Source organism: Salvelinus sp. IW2-2015, unplaced genomic scaffold (assembly GCF_002910315.2).
Source record: "Salvelinus sp. IW2-2015 unplaced genomic scaffold, ASM291031v2 Un_scaffold1869, whole genome shotgun sequence".
In the NCBI taxonomy this organism is placed as follows: Eukaryota; Metazoa; Chordata; class Actinopteri; order Salmoniformes; family Salmonidae; genus Salvelinus; species Salvelinus sp. IW2-2015.
This window is the reverse complement of record NW_019943233.1, coordinates 31,710-44,270: the sequence shown is the minus strand read 5'-3', so window position 1 is coordinate 44,270 and position 12,561 is coordinate 31,710. Positions and strand designations below refer to the sequence as shown.

At 43.8% G+C, this 12,561-nt stretch overlaps 1 pseudogene; it reads left to right on the top strand.

Annotated features, from left to right (window-relative positions):
* Positions 1–703: 703 nt before the first annotated feature.
* On the top strand, positions 704–11,693 carry LOC139024785 (interferon-induced very large GTPase 1-like; annotated as a pseudogene).
* The last annotated feature ends 868 nt before the right edge of the window (positions 11,694–12,561 follow it).

Genomic DNA, 12,561 nt, shown 5'->3' with positions numbered 1-12,561 from the left:
CTCGGTAGGTCTATGTCCTCATTGTGGTTTTACAGACGTGTTTAATACGTCTTATTTACACATTTTATTTGAATATTTATGAAACGTACATTGTGTAGCACTTATTTGTTTTTCCTTCGCCTCAACCCATTTAATTTTATCTGAAATGAAAGAGCCTACTCATGTAAACCATTTCAGAGAGATAAAGACAGGAAAAACCAGCCCGGTACACCGCTGTAGGTTCCACATGTAGAGAAACCCTTATCTGATCTAGGTGTTGGTCAACAGACACCTTTCAAGAGATATGACAGAGGCAGTTTAGCTCCCCTCTTAACCTCCGGACATTTTAGTCTTATTAGTGTCTCCTGTCAATGCACTGACCACTATTGAGGTCACATACGGTCCACTATGTCCAGTGCCAAGTGTATTACAGTCAAAAGGTCCACTTTAATGTAAACATAAGAATATGTTATCTTCCTGGGGAGGGTGGGGGGAGGTGGGTTGTTAAGCAGTAGCTGTTGAACCCCACCTACCACTGAAAACATCTCATACCAAAAAGAGAACATTTCCGTGAATATACTGTATGTTTTTTTGGGAGCAGTATCAAAGGAAACGTGGGAGATTAACCTGTGTTGAGGACATGTTTGGATGGCAGCCATTGCCATAGCCCAATCAGTGATAAAGCAGAAACACACCCAGGTTCACCATGTCTGTGAACTGAAAGATGTCCAAAAGATTAAGCAGCAAGAAGAAGAGTAAGTTCCCATGTCCAGGAGCAATATATTTTGTAAGGCCCTACACCAGCAAATTATAAATCAATACTAAATTGAATATGCTGTGTGTACTTTTGTGATGAACAAATAATTTACAACCTAACTGATAGATGTTTCAATGTTTCAGAGACTCCAGTGGACAAGGCCCAGAAGGAGGTTCTGTTCAAGTTGGGCCTGGAGGTTTTCTGGACCACCCCTCTGGACCTGGCATTCATGTTGGATATCAGCACCTGAAGCCTGGAGAACCAGCCCCCCCCCCCCCCCCCCCCCTGCAGGCCTTCTTGGGCTCGGTGAGGAGGACTCTCAGTGTGCCGTCAACCCCATGGATCTGGAAGGGCTGAGGGGAATAGATTAGGGAGCTACCCAATACAGGGCAGAAAAGAAAAGAAAAGCATCCTGCAAGAGCTGGGAAGTTTCAAGATGTCTCCCGCCATGAAGGTTTTCACTGATGCCCTCTGCACTGCAGACAAACAGGAGAGAGATTATTTCCTGACCTGGTTGAGGCTACGGCTAGAGGCAAGGCAGCGGATGCAGCATTCACCCATCCAACAACATTCACCCATCCAACAGCATTCACCCATCCAACAGCATTCACACATCCAACAACATTCACCCATCCATCAACATTCACCCATCCATCAACATTCACCCATCCAACAACATTCACCCGTCCAACAACATTCACCCGTCCAACAACATTCACCCATCCAACAACATCACTCGTCCAACAACATTCACCCGTCCAACACATTCACCGCAACAACAATCACCCGTCCAACAAACATTCACCGTCAACAACATTCACCTCGTCCATCCAACATTCACCCATCCAACAACATTCACCCATCCAACAACATTCACCATCCAACAACATTCACCATCCAACAACATTCAACATCCAACACATTCACCCTCAACACATTCATCCCATCCAACAGCATTCACCGCTAACAGCATTCACCCATCCAACAGCATTCACCCATCCAACAACATTCACCCATCCAACAACATTCACCCATCCAACCACATTCACCCATCCAACAACATTCACCCATCCAACAGATTAGTCAAGACAAGTGTGGCGAAGCAATGGATGGAATCTGCGAGGAACACGAAGAAGGAGCAATTGATGAAACCATTAAAACCTGTTATGGCTGCAAGGGAAAGTATTGAGTAGCCAGAAAAAAGGTGCCCATTTCAAACGGCCTCGTACTCAATTCTTGCTCGTACAATATGCATATTATTATTACTATTGGATAGAAAACAATCTCTAGTTTCTAAAACCGTTTGAATTATTTCTCTGAGTGAACAGAAGTCATTTGGCAGCACTTTCCCTGACCAGGAAGTAGAATGTCAGAATATATGCTCTGTTCAACGTTCTGCCTATACATGGTCATGACACGTAGGAGCCTACGTACACTTCATACGCCTTCCTCTGGGTGTCAAGAGGATGTGAGAGAAGAAATCTTGTGTTTATCTTGGTCTGAGGTGGAATAAAAGCTATTTCTTTGACGTGACCGTCCACTTCCGGTACTCTGAAGCGCGCGACTTGGAAGTGAGATTGCCTTCTGTTTTGCTGCCGTTATGGACGACAACTATCTCCGGCTCGGATTTTATTTGATACATGTGATCATATCATCGTAATGTATGTTTTTTCAATATAGTTTAATCAGATTTATTGAATTTTTTCGGGAGTTTTGCCGTGTTCCGTTTCTGACTTTGTTTACGTTGGAGAGATCCGTGCCACTCGGCTAGTGCCCATGCTAAATGAAGAGGGAAAGTTGCCATTCTGAATCCAAACAACGACTCAACTGGACAAAGGACACCTTGATCAACATTCTGATGAAAGATCAGCAAAAGTAAGACCCAATTTATGATGTTATTTCATATATCTGTCGTGCATGTGAACTGGTCGTGGGCGCCCAATGTTTCTGGCTATTGTGGCTATGCTAATATAGCGCTACATTTTGTTTTCGCTGTAAAACATTTAATAAATCGAAATATTGTCTGGAATCACAAGATGCCTGTCTTTCAGTTGCTGCACACTATGTATTTTTCAGAAATGTTTTATGATGAGTAATTAGGTATTTGACGTTGGTGTCTGTAAATGTTATGGCTGCTTTCGGTGCAATTTCTGATTGTCTGAAATGTAATTTTATGATTTATTTATGATTTATACCTGAAATATGCACATTTTTCTAAAAAAACATATGATACATACATAAATATGTTATCAGACTGTCATCTTATGAAGTTGTTTCTTGGTTAGTGGCTATATATATCTTTATTTGGTCGAATTTGTGATAGCTACTGATGGAGTAAAAACTGGTGGAGTAAAAAAAAGTGGTGTCTTTTTGCTAACGTGGTTAGCTAATAGATTTACATATTTTGTCTTCCCTGTAAAACATTTTAAAAAATCGGACATGTTGGCTTGATTCACAAGATGTGTACCTTTCATATGCTGTATTGGACTTGTTAATGTGTGAAAGTTAAATATAAAAAAAAATAGATTTTGAATTTCGCGCCTGCACTTGAGCTGGCCTGTTGTCATAAGTGTACCGACATCGGGCTTGCAGCCCAAATAAGTTTTTAGGAGCATGGATATGAAGTAGTGAATGAAACCAATGATAAGCCTGAAGAAATGATTGGAACCAGTGAGGATCCTGGAGAAGAACAGGAACAGGGCCTTGACCCCTCTGTTCTGGGTCTTGAGCACTTTCTTCGTGAGATGGGTCCGGTCTTTGAGCTGACCCACAATAGCCCTGTCGGATGGAACCCACAACATTCTGCGCCTCCCCAGTGTTACGGTTGACCTGCTCCTGTATGGGGTTCCCCTTGAGCTCCTGGATGGGGATGCATCCACTTTGCCCCGTAGCTGGGTGGGATGCGTCCTGGCCGTGTTCAACCAACGTCTGCCAACAAAAGGCGTCAAGGTCCACGTTAAGACATCACTGGGGGTCCACAGTGCCAGGAACTCAGAGGTATTCTCTGCTCTGTTTGCGGTGCACTTCCAGAGGGGAGAGAGATGTTGCACCAGGGGGGCATACATGCTAGCACTGAGCCTACCAGACAATCTGAAGAAGGACATAGAGTGTGACTTCCTGCTGATGATTGATGTAGAGGGACTCTGTTCTCCAGGACTGCACAAGCAGGAGGACACCTTGGAGCACGACAACAAGATGGCCAGCCTGGTTGTGGGGCTGACTGACGTCATTCTGCAGAACATGCCTCCAGATGTGGATAATGAGATGCAGAGCACACTGCCCGCCACTGTGAATGCACTCCTCCATACCAGGGGCTCTTGTAGAATGCCCATCAGCCAGCTCATGACCCAGGGTGTTGGACTGGACTCCAAGCTGCTGTCCTTACAACTAAAGCATGTGACTCAGATCCTTGAGGCAGAGGCTAAAGAGGCAACAGTTGATCTTTCTGGTGGTTGAAGATATCCCTCTAGTGGTGCGGGGGCTGTGCTTTGGCAAAGTGGGTGGGGTTATATCCTTCCTGTTTGGCCCTGTCCGGGGGTATCATCGGATGGGGCCACAGTGTCTCCTGACCCCTCCTGTCTCAGCCTCCAGTATTTATGCTGCAGTACTTTGTGTCGGGGGGCTAGGGCCAGTTGGTTATATCTGGAGTACTTCTCCTGTCTTATCCAGTGTCCTGTGTGAATTTAAGTATGCTCTCTCTAATTCTCTCCTTCTCTCTTTCTTTCTCTCTCTCGGAGGAACTGAGCCCTAGGACCATACGTCAGGACTACCGGGCATGATGACTCCTTGCTGTCCCCAGTCCACCTGGCCTTGCTGCTGTCCCAGTTTCAACTGTTCTGCCTGCGGCTATGGAACCCCTACCTGTCCCAGACCTGCAGTTTTCAACTCTTAATTATTGGCTATGAAAAGCCAACTGACATTTATTCCTGATTATTATTTGACCATGCTTGTCATTTATGAACATTTTGAAAATCTTGGCTCTCTCTAATTTTCTCCTTCTCTCTTTCTTTCTCTCGGAGGACCTGGGCCCGAGGACCATGCGTCGGGACTGCCGCCCGTGGTGACTCCTTGCTGTCCCCAGTCCGCCTGGCCTTGCTGCTATTCCAGTTTCAGCTGTTCTGCCTGCGGTTATGGAACCGCCACCTGTCCCAGACCTGTTGTTTTTCAACTCTTAATTATCGGCTATGAAAAGCCAACTGACATTTATTCCTGATTATTATTTGACCATGCTTGTCATTTATGAACTGGCTTCCAGTTGAAGCTCGCATCCGCTACAAGACCATGGTGCTTGCCTACGGAGCTGCTGTCTCTTATACACATCTAGATGTGTATAAGAGACATATTGTAAAGTGGTTGTTCCACTGGATATCATAAGGTGAATGCATCAATTTGTAAGTCGCTCTGGATAAGAGCGTCTGCTAAATGACTTAAATGTAAATGTAAAAATGAACATTTTGAACATGTTCTGTTATAATCTCCACCCGGCACAGCCAGAAGAGGACTGGCCACCCCTCATAGCCTGGTTCCTCTCTAGGTTTCTTCCTAGGTTTTGGCCTTTCTAGGGAGTTTTTCCTAGCCACCGTGCTTCTACACCTGCATTGCTTGCTGTTTGGGGTTTTAGGCTGGGTTTCTGTACAGCACTTCGAGATATTAGCTGATGTACGAAGGGCTATATAAAATAAACTTGATTGATTGATTGATCTTGAGCCTGACAACACTATAGAGAGTGTTCCCTGTTCTATACCCTGCCTGATCGGGCCTTGCCTCTCTCTCTGTTCCTGTTGACAAAGAATACAGCAAAAGTGTTTTGCAGCTGAAGCTGAACTTGTTTAAGGCTTTGAAGAAGAGTGCAGCAAAGACCAAGGCAACGACTGAGTCTGCCTGAGTTTAGTCTGTTTAGTGTGGGGGGGGGGCATTTCACAATGGGTTTGTGAATATGGAGGTGGCTGAGGCCTTCTGCATACTGTGCACAGAGCTCTCCCAATGGGAGAGGAACTTTCTGGAACACATGGAGGTCTGGTTCATAGGGGCTCTGGATCAGATCATCACCAGCAAGGCAACAGCTTTGGAGAAAGGAGGTGACCCTCTTGGTGTGCCGAAGGAGGAAGCCATGACTGAAGTCAAGGTAGAGGTAGACAAAATCCGGTCAACACTGGAGGATAACTTGAAGAAGGATGACCTCCACAGAGTGTATATTGAGAGGTACAAGCTCCACTTTTAAAATAGTTTGAATGCGCTCCAGGAATGGGCAACGAGTGAGATGATGAAGAAGCTACAGAGTGCTATAGAAGATCAATACTGTCCAATCAATACTGATGAGCTTTCAGACAGTATTGGATGCTAAGGAGGAGGTGAAGTTGCATGCAACTGATGGAGAGCAGCAAGCTCAACAACTCTCCTCTAGAGGACAAGCACCTGGAAGAGGAGTTTGAAGGTTTGTGGTCTGAGTCGCTCTCTAACTTTGAAAGAGGACATTCCTGCTAGGGTGATCCAAAAGCTGAAAGAGAACCTCACCAGCCGTGAACTGCACAAGCACATGCAGTCAAATCCAAGATGGTAGCCAATCAGTCTGTCCATTTGTATGTGTGATCCTTGAGACCAGATTTTTAAGAGTTTTTATGTTTTAATGACCCTGATCCTGTTTACAGAAGAAAATACGTTGTATGTGAAGGTGGATGCTGTATATAACAACTATTATTTTTTAGATCTCAGTCTCTATTTGATGAAATTGACTTGTACAAAGATTTCGGATAGAGAAGGCCTTTATTGAATTATCTTCACCTTATGCCCTACAATTTTGCAAACACTCCAATGAGACCATCATGTCCACCAGGAACTTGGTCTCTCTCTGCAATTACATTTGTACCACTCTCAAACGCAACTGGACCTACACTTGATGGCATACTTCCAAAATCTCAAACTATTGAATGACTTTTTTTCTGTGTCGAAAGACTCAGTTCATTTTATTGACAATGGTGCTGGCTCCACCAAGTCCTCACGCATTGGGCAACCGAGATATATTGTTATGCTTTTATTGTTGATCTCTGGTAATGTGCGATCAAACCCTGGGCCGGTAGATACCATGCAATCTCTACTGACTCCCTATGATTTCAAAAACAGAGCAGGTTTTGGCCTCTTGCATGTTAATGTCAGAAGTCTATTTCCAAAAATAGACATGATTCGAATATGGGCCAAAATGACAAATGCAGACGTAATGGTTTTATCAGAAACTTGGCCAAAGCAATCTGTGTCAAATAACTTGATTTCTATTGATGGGTCCGCGTTTTTTTAGAACGGATCAGATGAGTAAAGGAGGAGGGGTTGCAATCTATGCGAAATCCGAGTTTAACACCTCTGAAATTCTCTCGATTACCAAAGTCAAACATTTGGAATTGCTTGCGGTTAAAGTGAACATATATAAGGACTCCCACATCACTGTAGTCGACTGCTACAGAACGCCCTTGGCTTAGGAGACGCACTAAACTCTCTTTCTGATGCCCTGCACAAGCTAAATGACTCTGAATTCAGTATTTTAGGAGATTTGAACTGGGATATGCTTACATCTGTATGGGACTCTTTTAAAGAACTGTGTGACTCTCTGAATCTCGCTCAATTAATTCATGCTCCTACAAGACCGAATCCCAGAGCACCTAACAAATCAACGCTATTGGACATTATTCTAACGAATACCCATCACAAATACACATCGACTGGGATATTCTGTAATGATGTCAGTGATCACTGTGCAATAGCTTGTGTTAGAAACACAAAAATTACCAAAGCCAAACACCGTTATATTTTTAAAAGACATTTTAGACAGTTTGATGAGCAAGCGTTCTTACATGAGCTGTACCATAATATTGACAGGGTAAGTCTGATTCCCGATGTTGACACTGTCTGGGACTATTTTTATATGAAATGTGTGTTGATTTGCGATAAGCATGCACCCGTGAACAAATTTCAATCCCTGGTTTTCAGATAACTTGCCAGAATTAATTAGAAAGAGAAATATCTCTTGGACTCAGAGCGCTAAGAAACAAATGCACAGGATTGATCAGGAAGTCCAAATCAGATTACTATTTAAATGCAGTCACAGAGAACCTAAACAACCCTACCAAGTTCTGGAAGCTAATCAAATCAGTGGCAGGTTCTAATGTATCCTCTGGCCTCCCTGAACATTTAATGATGGATTCAAATGAAGTGAAGGATAAAGCCAATATTGTAGGGTTTTTTAACAAGCACTTCATATCTGCTGCTTCAGTTTTTGATAATGGTGGGGCCCAGGACTCTAATGTAAACTCTGTTACACTCAACTATGTTATAGGCCCTCATGTGAACCATTTTAACTTTGAGCCTGTTTCTTATACTGAGGTCTATAAAGCACTAAAAGGCAATAGACACTAAAAAGTCTGCAGGTCCAGACAACCTGGACCCCCTACCTCTTAAAGATAGCAGCTGGTAGTATTACTGAACCTGTGGCTCACATTTTCAGCTTGAGTCTCTTGACCAATTCCATAACAAGCATTTGGAAATCAGCATATGTTCTCCCACTGCTAAAGGGTGGAGATCCCTCAGATGCTAATAACTATCGTCCTATCTCCAAACTCCCTATCCTGGCCAAAGTCTATGAATCCCTAGTGAACTCACAGTTAAAAAACTTCTTAATTGAAAATAACATACTGAGCAGGGTTCAGTCTGGCTTTAGATCGGGGCAGAGCACCACAACTGCAGCTATGGCAGTGGCAAATTAGATAATTAATGCACTTGATAAAAAACAACATTGTGCTGTGGATTCATCTAAGGCCTTTGATTCAGTTGACCATGAATTGTTGCTAGCTAGACTCAGAAATATTGGTCTCAGTGCAGGGGCAGTACATTGGTTTAGGAACTATCTTTCTGACAGAACACAATGTGTATATACTGACAATCACAAGTCTAGCTTTCTTGAGATTAATAGAGGTGTGCCCCAGGGTTCCATTTTAGCTCCTGTGTTGTTCTTAATTTTGATTAATGATTTGGGAAATGGGATGCAACCAGCAAAGTTACATCTATATGCAGATGATACAGTTATATATATTCATGTGCTCCTTCTCTGGTTCAGGCTGTGGAAGAGCTCCAGACTGCTCTTCAGTCACTGCAGGCCTCCCTTTATGGTCTCAAACTGGTCTTGAATGTACAAAAAACTAAATTCATGACCTTTACCAGAGCTAGAACCTTGCCAGAGAACGTTAGCATTGTCACATCTGGTGACTTATCCATTGAAAAAGTGTCATCCTACAAATACCTAGGTATTTGGTTGGATGACAAGTTGTCCTTTAAAGTTCATGTGGATAATCTTGTGACAAAGTTTAAATTGAAATTGGGTTTTTATTTTCATAATAAGGCTTGCTTCCCGCTTATGGCTAGAAATAAGCTTTTCAGGCCACTTTTCTCTCTGTAATTGATTATGGTGACTCCTCCGTCTTACACAGACTGGACTCTGTCAAGTCTGGACTCAAATCAAGTCAAGTCAAATCAAATTTATTTATATAGCCCTTCGTACATCAGCTAATATCTCAAAGTGCTGTACAGAAACCCAGCGTAAAACCCCAAACAGCAAGTAATGCAGGTGTGGAAGCACGGTGACTAGGAAAACCCCCTATAAAGGCCAAAACCTAGGAAGAAACCTAGAGAGGAACCAGGCTATGAGGGGTGGCCAGTCCTCTTCTGGCTGTGCCGGGTGGAGATTACAACAGAACATGGCCAAGATGTTCAAATGTTCATAAATGACCAGCATGGTCAAATAATAATAATCACAGAAGTTATCGAGGGTGTAGCAAGTCAGCACCTCAGGAGTAAATGTCAGTTGGCTTTTCATAGCCGATCATTAAGAGTATCTCTACCGCTCCTGCGGTCTCTAGATAGTTGAAAACAGCAGGTCTGGGACAGGTAGCACGTCTGGTGGACAGGTCAGGGTTCCATAGCCGCAGGCAGAACAGTTGAAACTGGAACAGCAGCAAGGCCAGGTGGACAGGGGACAGCAAGGAGTCATCATGCCTGATAGTCCTGACGCTTGGTCCTAGGGCTCAGGTCCTCCGAGAGAGAGAGAAAGAATGAGAGAAGGAGAGAATTAGAATTAGAGAGAACATACTTAAATTCACACAGGACACCGGATAAGACAGGAGAAGTACTCCAGATATAACAAACTGACCCTAGCCCCCCGACACATAAACTACTGCAGCATAAATACTGGAGGCTGAGACAGGATCCTTGCGCTTTATTACACATGCCAAGTCACTCACCCACCATTGGACATTGTACCAAATGGTAGGTTGAACATCACTTTATATATCATGTTGTATTGTATTGTTGTATGTTTTAATTATGTAATGTAATGATTGTTGCTGTTGCCTTGGCCATGTCTCCCTTGAAAAACAGACTCTGGGTCTCAATGTGCTTTTCCTGGTTAAATAAAGATTAAATCATTTTTTTTTTAAAGAAGCTCAACGAAAGATCCCGTCTAGCTTTATTGTTTATGATGAGCACGTTGGTTACCTCAGCAGGTTAAAGCACATGCTTGAAGAGAACAACAGCTTGCAGAGATTAGAGGCACATAGGTTAGCGACAAGGACTACAGAAGAATACAACGACTTTGTGAGAGAGAAATCCGCGGCAGTAGCGGACTTCTCTGACATGTACATCACTGAGGTTCTGGAAATCATTGATAAGGCGTTAAAGGCAAGCCCATGGAGATTTGTGTTTGAAGTCAATCTGAAGGTTGATCTCTGTAGTAATGCTTGTCGCGACTTCCAGGAAATGCACGACCACTATGCCAGAGTCAGAGATTTCCTTGTGTATCTAAATGGGAGGAAGAACAGATTCCTGGGGGTGTTCATTGACCAGTTCTGTAAGCTGGACCAAGGTTACAGGGTAGCCCAGGCATTCACCACCATGATTCTCAAACCAGCAGCCCTGGACTACATCTAAAGCCCTCTGGGCATTCAGATTATGGAGGAGATGGTGAGTGGTGATGATGCCCAGCAGTACTTCTCCCCTCAGGCCTTCAACTGCAGCCTTCTGGAGGAGTTGATGCAGGAGGACTGCTTTGAGAGCTTCCTGGAGTACCTACTGTCCCACGAGAACTTCAGCCTCAAGAGGATCCAGGATAGAGTGGTGAAATATCTCACAGGAACAGCCATGATAGATGAGTGGAGGCAGCAACGCCTGGGAGAGATCGTAGGCAAGATGGAGGCAGCTGTCAGCCAGACAACAGAGGGTGTTAGAGGGGTGCTGAGTGATACTAAGCTGCTGCTGGAGAAGGTGTGTCTCACCCTGGAGGTGGACAGAGATGTGTCAGTCAACCGGAGATCAATGGAAGGGCCTCTCTTCCATATCACTACTGAACAGTCCCGCTTTGTAACATACCTGCTGGAAGCCTTGGCAGAGATGCGTCTGGCACTATCACAGGAGTTCTCTCAAAACACAAACATCATCAAGATCCTCCAGACCCTTCCCATCAAGCCCCAGAACAGCCTCTTCGACAGGGTGCGAGGGTGTGAGAAGCAATGCCCTTTCTGTAGGGCCCTGTGCGAGGCTGGTGAAAGCGATCATGAAGTACACAAAGCTCTTCTCCATGCTCTCCTTCACATGTGATGATTCTGCCTCTCTGTCACACAATACCTGCCCCTCTGAAATGGCCAGGGACCGGCTGTTTCAGAACAGGGACACAAACGGCAAGTGCTGCCCTTACATGGACTACCACTACCACTACCTCTACCCTGACTGGAGCATCCCCCCAGAGGACCCTGACAGCCAGATGCCCAGTGCCTATTGGAGGTATGTGCTGGTGAGGTTTAATACCAGGTTTGCACAGGAGTACCAGCGGGACCCTGCCCTGCTGCCTGGGGAGTGGCTCAAGATTACAGAGGAAGAGGCGCTAGAGAGCCTGAGAGAGGCATTCCACACAGAGCAATGCTGAAAGAAGTTTTACTGCTTGACAATATGCTATTAAAGTGGCCAATCAATAATAATAATAATAATATGTTTTTTAAAACATTGACAGACTTATACTCATATAAATTAAGAGTTGGAACCGGAACAGAATAAAAAACAGGAAAATAACAATATTTTTCAAGGAACAGAAACGGAACCAGGAACGTGATCCAAACTGTGATCCATACTATTCCGGAACAGAACCTTTATTTTAAAAGCATGGGAACCGGTAAATAATACTTTTTTTTAACGTTCCAGGCATTCTTTTCCAGACCCCAAAAAAACCTAAACAAAGAGTCTATGCAAAGTCCTCACTCTGTCACTCAGAAACTTATTCTAGTGTTACAGTTGAAGTCGGAAGTTTACATACACCTTAGCCAAATACATTTAAACTCAGTTTTTCACAATTCATGACATTTAATCCTAGTAAAAATTCACTGTCTTAGGTCAGTTAGGATCACCACTTTATTTTAAGAATGTGAAACGTCAGAATAATAGTAGAGAGAATAATTTATTTCAGCTTTTATTTCTTTCATCACATTCCCAGTGGGTCAGAAGTTTACATGCAATGCTACCAAATAATAATTGAGTGTCTTTAAATTGTTTAACTTGGGTCAAACGTTTCGGGTAACCTCCCACAAGCTTTCCATAATAAGTTGGGTGAATTTTGTCCCATTCCTCCTGACAGAGTGTAACGCTCTGGGTGTCGGGGGGTGTGAAGTCAGGTGCAGGAACAACAGAGAGTTCAATATAGTGCTTCTTTAATGCACAACCGGCAAACAAAGTCCACATGGAAACACTGGGTGTGACAAACAAATGTCCCAAACACGGAGGACAAAAACCCAGTCCAAAAT